The sequence below is a fragment of the Macrosteles quadrilineatus genome, unplaced genomic scaffold, assembly GCF_028750875.1.
Source record: "Macrosteles quadrilineatus isolate MER2022 unplaced genomic scaffold, UCM_ALF_1.0 Scaffold_3__2_contigs__length_128488019, whole genome shotgun sequence".
Lineage (NCBI taxonomy): Eukaryota > Metazoa > Arthropoda > Insecta > Hemiptera > Cicadellidae > Macrosteles > Macrosteles quadrilineatus.
This window is the reverse complement of record NW_026542596.1, coordinates 116,341,810-116,364,719: the sequence shown is the minus strand read 5'-3', so window position 1 is coordinate 116,364,719 and position 22,910 is coordinate 116,341,810.

Sequence of the window (22,910 nt, the reverse complement as noted above, 5' to 3'; positions counted from 1 at the left end):
AATAATAATATATGAATGAACACTTTTTAATAATGTTTTTGTTATTAATAATACATATATAATAATATTATAGGAAGGATAATATACAAATAAATATATATAAATGTTTTGATCATAATATAAATACATATTTTATAATAATAATAATATATGAATGAACACTTTTTAATAATGTTTTTGTTATTAATAATACATATATAATAATATTATAGGAAGGATAATATACAAATAAATATATATAAATGTTTTTGATCATAATATAAATACATATTTTATAATATTTTTATAATTATAATTATATATGAATGAACACTTTTTAATAATGTTTTTAATAATAATAATACATATATATTAATATTGTAGTAAGGATAATACGCAATTAAATATTGACAGGTTTTTTATCATAATATAAATACTTATTTTAAAATCTTTGTATAAAAATAATAATATATGAATGAAAACTTTTTAATGATGTTTTTGTAATTAATAATACATATATAATAATATTATAGGAAGGATAATATGCAAATAAATATTCACAGGTTTTTTTATCATAATATAAATACATATTATAAAGTTTTTTATAATAATAATAATATATGAATGAACACTTTTTAGTAATGTTTTTGTAATTAATAATACAAATATAATAATATTATAGAAACGATAATATGCAAATAGATATTGACAGGTTTTTTGATCATAATATAAATACATAGTTTAAAGTTTTTTTATAATAATAATTATATATGAATGAACACTTTTTAGTAATGTTTTTGTAATAAATAATAATAATATAATAATATTATAGAAACGATAATATGCAAATAAATATTGACAGGGTTTTTGATCATAATATAAATACATAGTTTAAAGTTTTTTTATAATTATAGTTATATATGAATGAACACTTTTTAATAATGTTTTTGTTATGAATAATACATATATAATAATATTATAGAAAGGATAATATACAAATAAATATATATAAATGTTTTTCATCATAATATAAATACATATTTTATAATATTTTTATAATAATAATAATATATGAATGAACACTTTTTAATAATGTTTTTGTTATTAATAATACATATATAATAATATTATAGGAAGGATAATATACAAATAAATATATATAAATGTGTTTGATCATAATATAAATACATATTTTATAATATTTTTATAATAATAATTATATATGAATGAACACTTTTTAATAATGTTTTTGTTATTAATAATACATATATAATAATATTATAGGAAGGATAATATACAAATAAATATATATAAATGTTTTTGATCATAATATAAATACATATTTTATAATATTTTTATAATTATAATTATATATGAATGAACACTTTTTAATAATGTTTTTAATAATAATAATACATATATATTAATATTATAGTAAGGATAATATGCAATTAAATATTGACAGGTTTTTTTTATCATAATATAAATACATATTTTAAAATTTTTATATAAAAATAATTATATATGAATGAACACTTTTTAATGATGTTTTTGTTATTAATAATACATATATAATAATATTATAGGAAGGATAATATACAAATAAATATATATAAATGTTTTTGATCATAATATAAATACATATTTTATAATATTTTTATAATAATAATTATATATGAATGAACACTTTTGAATAATGTTTTTGTTATTAATAATACATATATAATAATATTATAGGAAGGATAATATACAAATAAATATATATAAATGTTTTTGATCATAATATAAATACATATTTTATAATATTTTTATAATTATTATTATACATGAATGAACACTTTTTAATAATGTTTTTAATAATAATAATACATATATATTAATATTATAGTAAGGATAATATGCAATTAAATATTGACAGGTTTTTTTATCATAATATAAATACATATTTTAAATTTTTATATAAAAATAATTATATATGAATGAACACTTTTTAATGATGTTTTTGTTATTAATAATACATATATAATAATATTATAGGAAGGATAATATACAAATAAATATATATAAATGTTTTTGATCATAATATAAATACATATTTTATAATATTTTTATAATAATAATTATATATGAATGAACACTTTTGAATAATGTTTTTGTTATTAATAATACATATATAATAATATTATAGGAAGGATAATATACAAATAAATATATATAAATGTTTTTGATCATAATATAAATACATATTTTATCATATTTTTATAATTATAATTATATATGAATGAACACTTTTTAATAATGTTTTTAATAATAATAATGCATATATATTAATATTATAGGAAGGATAATATGCAATTAAATATTGACAGGTTTTTTTTATCATAATATAAATACATATTTTAAAGTTTTTTATAATAATAATTATATATGAATGAACACTTTTTAGTAATGTTTTTGTAATTAATAATACAAATATAATAATATTATAGAAACAATAATATGCAAATTAATATTGACAGGTTTTTTTGATCATAATATAAATACATAGTTTAAAGTTTTTTTATAATTATAATTATATATGAATGAACACTTTTTAGTAATGTTTTTGTAATTAATAATACAAATATAATAATATTATAGAAACGATAATATGCAAATAAATATTGACAGGTTTTTTTGATTATAATATAAATACATAGTTTAAAGTTTTTTTTATAATAATAATTATATATGAATGAACACTTTTTAGTAATGTTTTTGTAATTAATAATACAAATATAATAATACTATAGAAACGATAATATGCAAATAAATATTGACAGGTTTTTTTGATCATAATATAAATACATAGTTTAAAGTTTTTTTATAATTATAATTATATATGAATGAACACTTTTTAATAATGTTTTTGTTATGAATAATACATATATAATAATATTATAGGAAGGATAATATACAAATAAATATATATAAATGTTTTTGATCATAATATAAATACATATTTTATAATATTTTTATAATTATAATTATATATGAATGAACACTTTTTAATAATGTTTTTGTTATTAATAATACATATATAATAATATTATAGGAAGGATAATATACAAATAAATATATATAAATGTTTTTGATCATAATATAAATACATATTTTATAATATTTTTATAATTATAATTATATATGAATGAACACTTTTTAATAATGATTTTAATAATAATAATACATATATATTAATATTATAGTAAGGATAATATGCAATTAAATATTGACAGGTTTTTTTTATCATATTATAAATACATATTTTAAAATTTTTATATAAAAATAATTATATATGAATGAACACTTTTTAATGATGATTTTGTAATTAATAATACATATATAATAATATTATAGGAAGGATAATATGCAAATAAATATTCACAGGTTTTTTTTTTCATAATATAAATACATATTTTAAAGTTTTTTATAATAATAATTATATATGAATGAACACTTTTTAGTAATGTTTTTGTAATTAATAATACAAATATAATAATATTATAGAAACAATAATATGCAAATTAATATTGACAGGTTTTTTTGATCATAATATAAATACATAGTTTAAAGTTTTTTTATAATTATAATTATATATGAATGAACACTTTTTAATAATTTTTTTGTTATGAATAATACATATATAATAATACTATAGGAAGGATAATATACAAATAAATATATAAAAATGTTTTTGATCATAATATAAATACATATTTTATCATATTTTTATAATTATAATTATATATGAATGAACACTTTTTAATAATGTTTTTAATAATAATAATACATATATATTAATATTATAGGAAGGATAATATGCAATTAAATATTGACAGGTTTTTTTTATCATAATATAAATACATATTTTAAAGTTTTTTATAATAATAATTATATATGAATGAACACTTTTTAGTAATGTTTTTGTAATTAATAATACAAATATAATAATATTATAGAAACAATAATATGCAAATAAATATTGACAGGTTTTTTTGATCATAATATAAATACATAGTTTAAAGTTTTTTTATAATTATAATTATATATGAATGAACACTTTTGAATAATGTTTTTGTTATTAATAATACATATATAATAATATTATAGGAAGGATAATATACAAATAAATATATATAAATGTTTTTGATCATAATATAAATACATATTTTATAATATTTTTATAATTATTATTATACATGAATGAACACTTTTTAATAATGTTTTTAATAATAATAATACATATATATTAATATTATAGTAAGGATAATATGCAATTAAATATTGACAGGTTTTTTTATCATAATATAAATACATATTTTAAATTTTTATATAAAAATAATTATATATGAATGAACACTTTTTAATGATGTTTTTGTTATTAATAATACATATATAATAATATTATAGGAAGGATAATATACAAATAAATATATATTAATGTTTTTGATCATAATATAAATACATATTTTATAATATTTTTATAATAATAATTATATATGAATGAACACTTTTGAATAATGTTTTTGTTATTAATAATACATATATAATAATATTATAGGAAGGATAATATACAAATAAATATATATAAATGTTTTTGATCATAATATAAATACATATTTTATAATATTTTTATAATAATAATTATATATGAATGAACACTTTTTAATAATGTTTTTGTTATTAATAATACATATATAATAATATTATAGGAAGGATAATATACAAATAAATATATATAAATGTTTTTGATCATAATATAAATACATATTTTATAATATTTTTATAATTATAATTATATATGAATGAACACTTTTTAATAATGTTTTTAATAATAATAATACATATATATTAATATTATAGTAAGGATAATATGCAATTAAATATTGACAGGTTTTTTTATCATAATATAAATACTTATTTTAAAATTTTTATATAAAAATAATTATATATGAATGAACACTTTTTAATGATGTTTTTGTAATTAATAATACATATATAATAATATTATAGGAAGGATAATATGCAAATAAATATTCACAGGTTTTTTTTATCATAATATAAATACACATTTTAAAGTTTTTTATAATAATAATTATATATGAATGAACACTTTTTAGTAATGTTTTTGTAATTAATAATACAAATATAATAATATTATAGAAACGATAATATGCAAATAAATATTGACAGGTTTTTTTGATCATAATATAAATACATAGTTTAAAGTTTTTTTATAATAATAATTATATATGAATGAACACTTTTTAGTAATGTTTTTGTAATTAATAATACAAATATAATAATATTATAAAAACGATAATATGCAAATAAATATTGACAGGTTTTTTTGATCATAATATAAATACATAGTTTAAAGTTTTTTTATAATTATAATTATATATGAACGAACACTTTTTAATAATGTTTTTGTTATGAATAATACATATATAATAATATTATAGGAAGGATAATATACAAATAAATATATATAAATGTTTTTGATCATAATATAAATACATATTTTATAATATTTTTATAATAATAATAATATATGAATGAACACTTTTTAATAATGTTTTTGTTATTAATAATACATATATAATAATATTATAGGAAGGATAATATACAAATAAATATATATAAATGTTTTGATCATAATATAAATACATATTTTAAAATTTTTTTATAATAATAATAATATATCAATGAACACTTTTTAATAATGTTTTTGTTATTAATAATACATATAAAATAATATTATAGGAAGGATAATATACAAATAAATATATATAAATGTTTTTGATCATAATATAAATACATATTTTATAATATTTTTATAATTATAATTATATATGAATGAACACTTTTTAATAATGTTTTTAATAATAATAATACATATATATTAATATTATAGTAAGGATAATATGCAATTAAATATTGACAGGTTTTTTTTATCATAATATAAATACATATTTTAAAATTGTTATATAAAAATAATTATATATGAATGAACACTTTTTAGTAATGTTTTTGTAATTAATAATACAAATATAATAATTTTATAGAAACGATAATATGCAAATAAATATTGACAGGTTTTTTTGATCATAATATAAATACATAGTTTAAAGTTTTTTTATAATTATAATTATATATGAATGAACACTTTTTAATAATGTTTTTGTTATTAATAATACATATATAATAATATTATAGGAAGGATAATATACAAATAAATATATATAAATGTTTTTGATCATAATATAAATACATATTTTATAATATTTTTATAATTATAATTATATATGAATGAACACTTTTAATAATGTTTTTAATAATAATAATACATATATATTAATATTATAGTAAGGATAATATGCAATTAAATATTGACAGGTTTTTTTTATCATAATATAAATACATATTTTAAAATTTTTATATAAAAATAATTATATATGAATGAACACTTTTTAATGATGTTTTTGTTATTAATAATACATATATAATAATATTATAGGAAGGATAATATACAAATAAATATATATAAATGTTTTTGATTATAATATAAATACATATTTTATAATATTTTTATAATAATAATTATATATGAATGAACACTTTTGAATAATGTTTTTGTTATTAATAATACATATATAATAATATTATAGGAAGGATAATATGCAAATAAATATTCACAGGTTTTTTTATCATAATATAAATACATAGTTTAAAGTTTTTTTATAATAATAATTATATATGAATGAACACTTTTTAGTAATGTTTTTGTAATTAATAATACAAATATAATAATATTATAGAAACGATAATCTGCAAATAAATATTGACAGGTTTTTTTGATCATAATATAAATACATAGTTTAAAGTTTTTTTATAATTATAATTATATATGAATGAACACTTTTTAATAATGTTTTTGTTATGAATAATACATATATAATAATATTATAGGAAGAATAATATACAAATAAATATATATAAATGTTTTTGATCATAATATAAATACATATTTTATAATATTTTTATAATAATAATAATATATGAATGAACACTTTTTAATAATGTTTTTGTTATGAATAATACATATATAATAATATTATAGGAAGGATAATATACAAATAAATATATATAAATGTTTTTTATCATAATATAAATACATATTTTATAATATTTTTATAATAATAATTTTATATGAATGAACACTTTTGAATAATGTTTTTGTTATTAATAATACATATATAATAATATTATAGGAAGGATAATATACAAATAATTATATATAAATGTTTTTGATCATAATATAAATACATATTTTATAATATTTTTATAATAATAATTATATATGAATGAACACTTTTTAATAATGTTTTTGTTATTAATAATACATATATAATAATATTATAGGAAGGATAATATGCAAATAAATATTCACAGGTTTTTTTATCATAATATAAATACACATTTTAAAGTTTTTTTATAATAATAATAATATATGAATGAACACTTTTTAGTAATGTTTTTGTAATTAATAATACAAATATAATAATATTATAGAAACGATAATATGCAAATAAATATTGACAGGTTTTTTTGATCATAATATAAATACATAGTTTAAAGTTTTTTTTATAATAATAATTATATATGAATGAACACTTTTTAGTAATGTTTTTGTAATTAATAATACAAATATAATAATACTATAGAAACGATAATATGCAAATAAATATTGACAGGTTTTTTTGATCATAATATAAATACATAGTTTAAAGTTTTTTTATAATTATAATTATATATGAATGAACACTTTTTAATAATGTTTTTGTTATGAATAATACATATATAATAATATTATAGGAAGGATAATATACAAATAAATATATATAAATGTTTTTGATCATAATATAAATACATATTTTATAATATTTTTATAATTATAATTATATATGAATGAACACTTTTTAATAATGTTTTTGTTATTAATAATACATATATAATAATATTATAGGAAGGATAATATACAAATAAATATATATAAATGTTTTTGATCATAATATAAATACATATTTTATAATATTTTTATAATTATAATTATATATGAATGAACACTTTTTAATAATGATTTTAATAATAATAATACATATATATTAATATTATAGTAAGGATAATATGCAATTAAATATTGACAGGTTTTTTTTATCATATTATAAATACATATTTTAAAATTTTTATATAAAAATAATTATATATGAATGAACACTTTTTAATGATGATTTTGTAATTAATAATACATATATAATAATATTATAGGAAGGATAATATGCAAATAAATATTCACAGGTTTTTTTTTCATAATATAAATACATATTTTAAAGTTTTTTATAATAATAATTATATATGAATGAACACTTTTTAGTAATGTTTTTGTAATTAATAATACAAATATAATAATATTATAGAAACGATAATATGAAAATAAATATTGACAGGTTTTTTTGATCATAATATAAATACATAGTTTAAAGTTTTTTTATAATTATAATTATATATGAATGAACACTTTTTAATAATGTTTTTGTTATGAATAATACATATATAATAATATTATAGGAAGGATAATATACAAATAAATATATATAAATGTTTTTGATCATAATATAAATACATATTTTATAATATTTTTATAATTATAATTATATATGAATGAACACTTTTTAATAATGTTTTTAATAATAATAATACATATATATTAATATTATAGTAAGGATAATATGCAATTAAATATTGACAGGTTTTTTTTATCATAATATAAATACATATTTTAAAATTTTTATATAAAAATAATTATATATGAATGAACACTTTTTAATGATGTTTTTGTAATTAATAATAAATATATAATAATATTATAGGAAGGATAATATGCAAATAAATATTCACAGGTTTTTTTTATCATAATATAAATACACAATATTTTAAAGTTTTTTTATAATAATAATAATATATGAATGAACACTTTTTAATAATGTTTTTGTTATGAATAATACATATATAATAATATTATAGGAAGGATAATATACAAATAAATATATATAAATGTTTTTGATCATAATATAAATACATATTTTATAATATTTTTATAATAATAATTTTATATGAATGAACACTTTTGAATAATGTTTTTGTTATTAATAATACATATATAATAATATTATAGGAAGGATAATATACAAATAATTATATATAAATGTTTTTGATCATAATATAAATACATATTTTATAATATTTTTATAATAATAATTATATATGAATGAACACTTTTTAATAATGTTTTTGTTATTAATAATACATATATAATAATATTATAGGAAGGATAATATGCAAATAAATATTCACAGGTTTTTTTATCATAATATAAATACACATTTTAAAGTTTTTTTATAATAATAATAATATATGAATGAACACTTTTTAGTAATGTTTTTGTAATTAATAATACAAATATAATAATATTATAGAAACGATAATATGCAAATAAATATTGACAGGTTTTTTTGATCATAATATAAATACATAGTTTAAAGTTTTTTTTATAATAATAATTATATATGAATGAACACTTTTTAGTAATGTTTTTGTAATTAATAATACAAATATAATAATACTATAGAAACGATAATATGCAAATAAATATTGACAGGTTTTTTTGATCATAATATAAATACATAGTTTAAAGTTTTTTTATAATTATAATTATATATGAATGAACACTTTTTAATAATGTTTTTGTTATGAATAATACATATATAATAATATTATAGGAAGGATAATATACAAATAAATATATATAAATGTTTTTGATCATAATATAAATACATATTTTATAATATTTTTATAATAATAATTATATATGAATAAACACTTTTTAATAATGTTTTTGTTATTAATAATACATATATAATAATATTATAGGAAGGATAATATACAAATAAATATATATAAATGTTTTTGATCATAATATAAATACATATTTTATAATATTTTTATAATTATAATTATATATGAATGAACACTTTTTAATAATGATTTTAATAATAATAATACATATATATTAATATTATAGTAAGGATAATATGCAATTAAATATTGACAGGTTTTTTTTATCATATTATAAATACATATTTTAAAATTTTTATATAAAAATAATTATATATGAATGAACACTTTTTAATGATGATTTTGTAATTAATAATACATATATAATAATATTATAGGAAGGATAATATGCAAATAAATATTCACAGGTTTTTTTTTTCATAATATAAATACATATTTTAAAGTTTTTTATAATAATAATTATATATGAATGAACACTTTTTAGTAATGTTTTTGTAATTAATAATACAAATATAATAATATTATAGAAACGATAATATGAAAATAAATATTGACAGGTTTTTTTGATCATAATATAAATACATAGTTTAAAGTTTTTTTATAATTATAATTATATATGAATGAACACTTTTTAATAATGTTTTTGTTATGAATAATACATATATAATAATATTATAGGAAGGATAATATACAAATAAATATATATAAATGTTTTTGATCATAATATAAATACATATTTTATAATATTTTTATAATTATAATTATATATGAATGAACACTTTTTAATAATGTTTTTAATAATAATAATACATATATATTAATATTATAGTAAGGATAATATGCAATTAAATATTGACAGGTTTTTTTTATCATAATATAAATACATATTTTAAAATTTTTATATAAAAATAATTATATATGAATGAACACTTTTTAATGATGTTTTTGTAATTAATAATACATATATAATAATATTATAGGAAGGATAATATGCAAATAAATATTCACAGGTTTTTTTTATCATAATATAAATACACATTTTAAAGTTTTTTTATAATAATAATAATATATGAATGAACACTTTTTAGTAATGTTTTTGTAATTAATAATACAAATATAATAATATTATAGAAACGATAATATGCAAATAAATATTGACAGGTTTTTTTGATCATAATATAAATACATAGTTTAAAGTTTTTTTATAATAATAATTATATATGAATGAACACTTTTTAGTAATGTTTTTGTAATTAATAATACAAATATAATAATACTATAGAAACGATAATATGCAAATAAATATTGACAGGTTTTTTTGATCATAATATAAATACATAGTTTAAAGTTTTTTTATAATTATAATTATATATGAATGAACACTTTTTAATAATGTTTTTGTTATGAATAATACATATATAATAATATTATAGGAAGGATAATATACAAATAAATATATATAAATGTTTTTGATCATAATATAAATACATATTTTATAATATTTTTATAATAATAATTATATATGAATAAACACTTTTTAATAATGTTTTTGTTATTCATAATACATATATAATAATATTATAGGAAGGATAATATACAAATAAATATATATAAATGTTTTTGATCATAATATAAATACATATTTTATAATATTTTTATAATTATAATTATATATGAATGAACACTTTTTAATAATGATTTTAATAATAATAATACATATATATTAATATTATAGTAAGGATAATATGCAATTAAATATTGACAGGTTTTTTTTATCATATTATAAATACATATTTTAAAATTTTTATATAAAAATAATTATATATGAATGAACACTTTTTAATGATGATTTTGTAATTAATAATACATATATAATAATATTATAGGAAGGATAATATGCAAATAAATATTCACAGGTTTTTTTTTCATAATATAAATACATATTTTAAAGTTTTTTATAATAATAATTATATATGAATGAACACTTTTTAGTAATGTTTTTGTAATTAATAATACAAATATAATAATATTATAGAAACGATAATATGAAAATAAATATTGACAGGTTTTTTTGATCATAATATAAATACATAGTTTAAAGTTTTTTTATAATTATAATTATATATGAATGAACACTTTTTAATAATGTTTTTGTTATGAATAATACATATATAATAATATTATAGGAAGGATAATATACAAATAAATATATATAAATGTTTTTGATCATAATATAAATACATATTTTATAATATTTTTATAATTATAATTATATATGAATGAACACTTTTTAATAATGTTTTTAATAATAATAATACATATATATTAATATTATAGTAAGGATAATATGCAATTAAATATTGACAGGTTTTTTTTATCATAATATAAATACATATTTTAAAATTTTTATATAAAAATAATTATATATGAATGAACACTTTTTAATGATGTTTTTGTAATTAATAATACATATATAATAATATTATAGGAAGGATAATATGCAAATAAATATTCACAGGTTTTTTTTATCATAATATAAATACATATTTTAAAGTTTTTTATAATAATAATTATATATGAATGAACACTTTTTAGTAATGTTTTTGTAATTAATAATACAAATATAATAATATTATAGAAACGATAATATGAAAATAAATATTGACATGTTTTTTTGATCATAATATAAATACATAGTTTAAAGTTTTTTTATAATTATAATTATATATGAATGAACACTTTTTAATAATGTTTTTGTTATGAATAATACATATATTATAATATTATAGGAAGGATAATATACAAATAAATATATAAAAATGTTTTTGATCATAATATAAATACATATTTTATAATATTTTTATAATTATAATTATATATGAATGAACACTTTTTAATAATGTTTTTAATAATAATAATACATATATATTAATATTATAGTAAGGATAATATGCGATTAAATATTAACAGGTTTTTTTTATCATAATATAAATACATATTTTATAATTTTTATATAAAAATAATTATATATGAATGAACACTTTTTAATGATGTTTTTGTTATTAATAATACATATATAATAATATTATAGGAAGGATAATATACAAATAAATATATATAAATGTTTTTGATCATAATATAAATACATATTTTATAATATTTTTATAATAATAATTATATATGAATGAACACTTTTGAATAATGTTTTTGTTATTAATAATACATATATAATAATATTATAGGAAGGATAATATACAAATAAATATATATAAATGTTTTTGATCATAATATAAATACATATTTTATAATATTTTTATAATAATAATTATATATGAATGAACACTTTTTAATAATGTTTTTGTTATTAATAATACATATATAATAATATTATAGGAAGGATAATATGCAAATAAATATTCACAGGTTTTTTTATCATAATATAAATACATATTTTAAAGTTTTTTATAATAATAATAATATATGAATGAACACTTTTTAGTAATGTTTTTGTAATTAATAATACAAATATAATAATATTATAGAAACGATAATATGCAAATAAATATTGACAGGTTTTTTTGATCATAATATAAATACATAGTTTAAAGTTTTTTTATAATTATAATTATATACGAATGAACACTTTTTAATAATGTTTTTGTTATGAATAATACATATATTATAATATTATAGGAAGGATAATATACAAATAAATATATAAAAATGTTTTTGATCATAATATAAATACATATTTTATAATATTTTTATAATTATAATTATATATGAATGAACACTTTTTAATAATGTTTTTAATAATAATAATACATATATATTAATATTATAGTAAGGATAATATGCGATTAAATATTAACAGGTTTTTTTTATCATAAAATAAATACATATTTTATAATTTTTATATAAAAATAATTATATATGAATGAACACTTTTTAATGATGTTTTTGTTATTAATAATACATATATAATAATATTATAGGAAGGATAATATACAAATAAATATATATAAATGTTTTTGATCATAATATAAATACATATTTTATAATATTTTTATAATAATAATTATATATGAATGAACACTTTTGAATAATGTTTTTGTTATTAATAATACATATATAATAATATTATAGGAAGGATAATATACAAATAAATATATATAAATGTTTTTGATCATAATATAAATACATATTTTATAATATTTTTATAATAATAATTATATATGAATGAACACTTTTTAATAATGTTTTTGTTATTAATAATACATATATAATAATATTATAGGAAGGATAATATGCAAATAAATATTCACAGGTTTTTTTATCATAATATAAATACATATTTTAAAGTTTTTTATAATAATAATAATATATGAATGAACACTTTTTAGTAATGTTTTTGTAATTAATAATACAAATATAATAATATTATAGAAACGATAATATGCAAATAAATATTGACAGGTTTTTTTGATCATAATATAAATACATAGTTTAAAGTTTTTTTATAATAATAATTATATATGAATGAACACTTTTTAGTAATGTTTTTGTAATTAATAATACAAATATAATAATATTATAGAAACGATAATATGCAAATAAATATTGACAGGTTTTTTTGATCATAATATAAATACATAGTTTAAAGTTTTTTTATAATTATAATTATATATGAATGAACACTTTTTAATAATGTTTTTGTTATAAATAATACATATATAATAATATTATAGGAAGGATAATATACAAATAAATATATATAAATGTTTTTGATCATAATATAAATACATATTTTATAATATTTTTATAATAATAATAATATATGAATGAACACTTTTTAATAATGTTTTTGTTATGAATAATACATATATAATAATATTATAGGAAGGATAATATACAAATAAATATATATAAATGTTTTTGATCATAATATAAATACATATTTTATAATATTTTTATAATAATAATTATATATGAATGAACACTTTTTAATAATGTTTTTGTTATAAATAATACATATATAATAATATTATAGGAAGGATAATATACAAATAAATATATACAAATGTTTTTGATCATAATATAAATACATATTTTATAATATTTTTATAATAATAATTATATATGAATGAACACTTTTTAATGATGTTTTTGTAATTAATAATACATATATAATAATATTATAGGAAGGATAATATGCAAATAAATATTCACAGTTTTTTTTTATCATAATATAAATACATATTTAAAAGTTTTTTATAATAATAATTATATATGAATGAACACTTTTTAGTAATGTTTTTGTAATTAATAATACAAATATAATAATATTATAGAAACGATAATATGAAAATAAATATTGACAGGTTTTTTTGATCATAATATAAATACATAGTTTAACGTTTTTTTATAATTATAATTATATATGAATGAACACTTTTTAATAATGTTTTTGTTATGAATAATACATATATAATAATATTATAGGAAGGATAATATACAAATAAATATATAAAAATGTTTTTGATCATAATATAAATACATATTTTATAATATTTTTATAATTATAATTATATATGAATGAACACTTTTTAATAATGTTTTAATAATAATAATACATATATATTAATATTATAGTAAGGATAATATGCAATTAAATATTGACAGGTTTTTTTTATCATAATATAAATACATATTTTATAATTTTTATATAAAAATAATTATATATGAATGAACACTTTTTAATGATGTTTTTGTTATTAATAATACATATATAATAATATTATAGGAAGGATAATATACAAATAAATATATATAAATGTTTTTGATCATAATATAAATACATATTTTATAATATTTTTATAATAATAATTATATATGAATGAACACTTTTTAATGATGTTTTTGTAATTAATAATACATATATAATAATATTATAGGAAGGATAATATGCAAATAAATATTCACAGTTTTTTTTATCATAATATAAATACATATTTAAAAGTTTTTTATAATAATAATTATATATGAATGAACACTTTTTAGTAATGTTTTTGTAATTAATAATACAAATATAATAATATTATAGAAACGATAATATGAAAATAAATATTGACAGGTTTTTTGATCATAATATAAATACATAGTTTAAAGTTGTTTTTATAATTATAATTATATATGAATGAACACTTTTTAATAATGTTTTTGTTATGAATAATACATATATAATAATATTATAGGAAGGATAATATACAAATAAATATATATAAATGTTTTTGATCATAATATAAATACATATTTTATAATATTTTTATAATTATAATTATATATGAATGAACACTTTTTAATAATGTTTTTAATAATAATAATACATATATATTAATATAATAGTAAGGATAATATGCAATTAAATATTGACAGGTTTTTTTTATCATAAAATAAATACATATTTTAAAATTTTTATATAAAAATAATTATATATGAATGAACACTTTTTAATGATGTTTTTGTTATTAATAATACATATATAATAATATTATAGGAAGGATAATATACAAATAAATATATATAAATGTTTTTGATCATAATATAAATACATATTTTATAATATTTTTATAATAATAATTTTATATGAATGAACACTTTTAAATAATGTTTTTTATTATTAATAATACATATATAATAATATTATAGGAAGGATAATATACAAATAAATATATATAAATGTTTTTGATCATAATATAAATACATATTTTATAATATTTTTATAATAATAATTATATATGAATGAACACTTTTTAATAATGTTTTTGTTATTAATAATACATATATAATAATATTATAGGAAGGATAATATGCAAATAAATATTCACAGGTTTTTTTATCATAATATAAATACATATTTTAAAGTTTTTTTATAATAATAATAATAAATGAATGAACACTTTTTAGTAATGTTTTTGTAATTAATAATACAAATATAATAATATTATAGAAACGATAATATGCAAATAAATATTGACAGGTTTTTTTGATCATAATATAAATACATAGTTTAAAGTTTTTTTATAATAATAATTATATATGAATGAACACTTTTTAGTAATGTTTTTGTAATTAATAATACAAATATAATAATATTATAGAAACGATAATATGCAAATAAATATTGACAGGTTTTTTTGATCATAATATAAATACATAGTTTAAAGTTTTTTTATAATTATAATTATATATGAATGAACACTTTTTAATAATGTTTTTGTTATGAATAATACATATATAATAATATTATAGGAAGGATAATATACAAATAAATATATATAAATGTTTTTGATCATAATATAAATACATATTTTATAATATTTTTATAATAATAATTATATATGCATGAACACTTTTTAATAATGTTTTTGTTATTAATAATACATATATAATAATATTATAGGAAGGATAATATACAAATAAATATATACAAATGTTTTTGATCATAATATAAATACATATTTTATAATATTTTTTTAATAATAATTATATATGAATGAACACTTTTTAATGATGTTTTTGTAATTAATAATACATATATAATAATATTATAGGAAGGATAATATGCAAATAAATATTCACAGTTTTTTTTTATCATAATATAAATACATATTTAAAAGTTTTTTATAATAATAATTATATATGAATGAACACTTTTTAGTAATGTTTTTGTAATTAATAATACAAATATAATAATTTTATAGAAACGATAATATGAAAATAAATATTGACAGGTTTTTTTTTATCATAATATAAATACATAGTTTAAAGTTTTTTTATAATTATAATTATATATGAATGAACACTTTTTAATAATGTTTTTGTTATGAATAATACATATATAATAATATTATAGGAAGGATAATATACAAATAAATATATAAAAATGTTTTTGATCATAATATAAATACATATTTTATAATATTTTTATAATTATAATTATATATGAATGAACACTTTTTAATAATGTTTTTAATAATAATAATACATATATATTAATATTATAGTAAGGATAATATGCAATTAAATATTGACAGGTTTTTTTTATCATAATATAAATACATATTTTATAATTTTTATATAAAAATAATTATATATGAATGAACACTTTTTAATGATGTTTTTGTTATTAATAATACATATATAATAATATTATAGGAAGGATAATATACAAATAAATATATATAAATGTTTTTGATCATAATATAAATACATATTTTATAATATTTTTATAATAATAATTTTATATGAATGAACACTTTTGAATAATGTTTTTGTTATTAATAATACATATATAATAATATTATAGGAAGGATAATATACAAATAAATATATATAAATGTTTTTGATCATAATATAAATACATATTTTATAATATTTTTATAATAATAATTATATATGAATGAACACTTTTTAATAATGTTTTTGTTATTAATAATACATATATAATAATATTATTGGAAGGATAATATGCAAATAAATATTCACAGGTTTTTTTATCATAATATAAATACATATTTTAAAGTTTTTTTATAATAATAATAATATATGAATGAACACTTTTTAGTAATGTTTTTGTAATTAATAATACAAATATAATAATATTATAGAAACGATAATATGCAAATAAATATTGACAGGTTTTTTTGATCATAATATAAATACATAGTTTAAAGTTTTTTTATAATAATAATTATATATGAATGAACACTTTTTAGTAATGTTTTTGTAATTAATAATACAAATATAATAATATTATAGAAACGATAATATGAAAATAAATATTGACAGGTTTTTTTGATCATAATATAAATACATAGTTTAAAGTTTTTTTATAATTATAATTATATATGAATGAACACTTTTTAATAATGTTTTTGTTATGAATAATACATATATAATAATATTATAGGAAGGATAATATACAAATAAATATATATAAATGTTTTTGATCATAATATAAATACATATTTTATAATATTTTTATAATAATAATTATATATGAATAAACACTTTTTAATAATGTTTTTGTTATTAATAATACATATATAATAATATTATAGGAAGGATAATATACAAATAAATATATATAAATATTTTTGATCATAATATAAATACATATTTTATATTATTTTTATAATAATAATTATATATGAATGAACACTTTTTAATGATGTTTTTGTAATTAATAATACATATATAATAATATTATAGAAACGATAATATGAAAATAAATATTGACAGGTTTTTTTGATCATAATATAAATACATAGTTTAAAGTTTTTTTATAATTATAATTATATATGAATGAACACTTTTTAATAATGTTTTTGTTATGAATAATACATATATAATAATATTATAGGAAGGATAATATACAAATAAATATATATAAATGTTTTTGATCATAATATAAATACATATTTTATAATATTTTTATAATAATAATTATATATGAATAAACACTTTTTAATAATGTTTTTGTTATTAATAATACATATATAATAATATTATAGGAAGGATAATATACAAATAAATATATATAAATATTTTTGATCATAATATAAATACATATTTTATAATATTTTTATAATAATAATTATATATGAATGAACACTTTTTAATGATGTTTTTGTAATTAATAATACAAATATAATAATATTATAGGAAGGATAATATGCAAATAAATATTCACAGTTTTTTTTATCATAATATAAATACATATTTAAAAGTTTTTTATAATACTAATTATACCTATATGAATGAACACTTTTTAGTAATGTTTTTGTAATTAATAATACAAATATAATAATATTATAGAAACTATAATATGAAAATAAATATTGACAGGTTTTTTGATCATAATATAAATACATAGTTAAAAGTTTTTTTATAATTATAATTATATATGAATGAACACTTTTTAATAATGTTTTTGTTATGAATAATACATATATAATAATATTATAGGAAGGATAATATACAAATAAATATATATAAATGTTTTTTATCATAATATAAATACATATTTTATAATATTTTTATAATTATAATTATATATGAATGAACACTTTTTAATAATGTTTTTAATAATAATAATACATATATATTAATATTATAGTAAGGATAATATGCAATTAAATATTGACAGGTTTTTTATCATAATATAAATACATATTTTAAAATTTTTATATAAAAATAATTATATATGAATGACCACTTTTTAATGATGTTTTTGTAATTAATAATACATATATAATAATATTATAGAAACGATAATATGCAAATAAATATTGACAGGTTTTTTTGATCATAATATAAATACATAGTTTAAAGTTTTTTTTATAATAATAATTATATATGAATGAACACTTTTTAGTAATGTTTTTGTGTAAAGTGTTCATTCATATATAATTATTATTATAAAAATATTATAAAATATGTATTTATATTATGATCAAAAATATTTATATATATTTATTTGTATATTATCCTTCCTATAATATTATTATATTTGTATTATTAATTACAAAAAAATTACTAAAAAGTGTTCATTCATATATAATTATTATTATAAAAAACTTTTAAATATGTATTTATATTATGATAAAAAAAACTGTGAATATTTATTTGCATATTATCCTTCCTATAATATTATTATATATGTATTATTAATTACAAAAACATCATTAAAAAGTGTTCATTCATATATAATTATTATTATAAAAATATTATAAAATATGTATTTATATTATGATCAAAAACATTTATATATATTTATTTGTATATTATCCTTCCTATAATATTATTATATATGTATTATTAATAACAAAAACATTATTAAAAAGTGTTCATTCATATATAATTATTATTATAAAAATATTATAAAATATGTATTTATATTATGATCAAAAACATTTATATATATTTATTTGTATATTATCCTTCTTATAATATTATTATATATGTATTATTCATAACAAAAAAATTATTAAAAAGTGTTCATTCATATATTATTATTATTATTATAATAATATTATAAAATTTGTATTTATATTATGATCAAAAACATTTATATATATTTATTTGTATATTATCCTTCCTATAATATTATTATATATGTATTATTCATAACAAAAACATTATTAAAAAGTGTTCATTCATATATAATTATAATTATAAAAAAACTTTAAACTATGTATTTATATTATGATCAAAAAAACCTGTCAATATTTATTTGCATATTATCGTTTCTATAATATTATTATATTTGTATTATTAATTACAAAAACATTACTAAAAAGTGTTCATTCATATATAATTATTATTATAAAAAAACTTTAAACTATGTATTTATATTATGATCAAAAAAACCTGTCAATATTTATTTGCATATTATCGTTTCTATAATATTATTATATTTGTATTATTAATTACAAAAACATTACTAAAAAGTGTTCATTCATATATTATTATTATTATAAAAAACTTTAAAATATGTATTTATATTATGATAAAAAAACCTGTGAATATTTATTTGCATATTATCCTTCCTATAATATTATTATATATGTATTATTAATAACAAAAACATTATTAAAAAGTGTTCATTCATATATAATTATTATTATAAAAATATTATAAAATATGTATTTATATTATGATCAAAAACATTTGTATATATTTATTTGCATATTATCCTTCCTATAATATTATTATATATGTATTATTAATAACAAAAACATTATTAAAAAGTGTTCATTCATATATAATTATTATTATAAAAATATTATAAAATATGTATTTATATTATGATCAAAAACATTTATATATATTTATTTGTATATTATCCTTCCTATAATATTATTATATATGTATTATTAATAACAAAAACATCATTAAAAAGTGTTCATTCATATATAATTATTTTTATATAAAAATGATAAAATATGTATTTATATTATGATAAAAAAAACCTGTCAATATTTAATTGCATATTATCCTTACTATAATATTAATATATATGTATTATTATTATTAAAAACATTATTAAAAAGTGTTCATTCATATATAATTATAATTATAAAAATATTATAAAATATGTATTTATATTATGATCAAAAACATTTTTATATATTTATTTGTATATTATCCTTCCTATAATATTATTATATATGTATTATTCATAACAAAAACATTATTAAAAAGTGTTCATTCATATATAATTATAATTATAAAAAAACTTTAAACTATGTATTTATATTATGATCAAAAAAACCTGTCAATATTTATTTTCATATTATCGTTTCTATAATATTATTATATTTGTATTATTAATTACAAAAACATTACTAAAAAGTGTTCATTCATATATAATTATTATTATAAAAAACTTTTAAATATGTATTTATATTATGATAAAAAAAACTGTGAATATTTATTTGCATATTATCCTTCCTATAATATTATTATATATGTATTATTAATTACAAAAACATCATTAAAAAGTGTTCATTCATATATAATTATTATTATAAAAATATTATAAAATATGTATTTATATTATGATCAAAAACATTTATATATATTTATTTGTATATTATCCTTCCTATAATATTATTATATGTGTATTATTAATAACAAAAACATCATTAAAAAGTGTTCATTCATATATAATTATTTTTATATAAAAATTATAAAATATGTATTTATATTATGATAAAAAAAACCTGTCAATATTTAATTGCATATTATCCTTACTATAATATTAATATATATGTATTATTATTATTAAAAACATTATTAAAAAGTGTTCATTCATATATAATTATAATTATAAAAATATTATAAAATATGTATTTATATTATGATTAAAAAACATTTTTATATATTTATTTGTATATTATCCTTCCTAT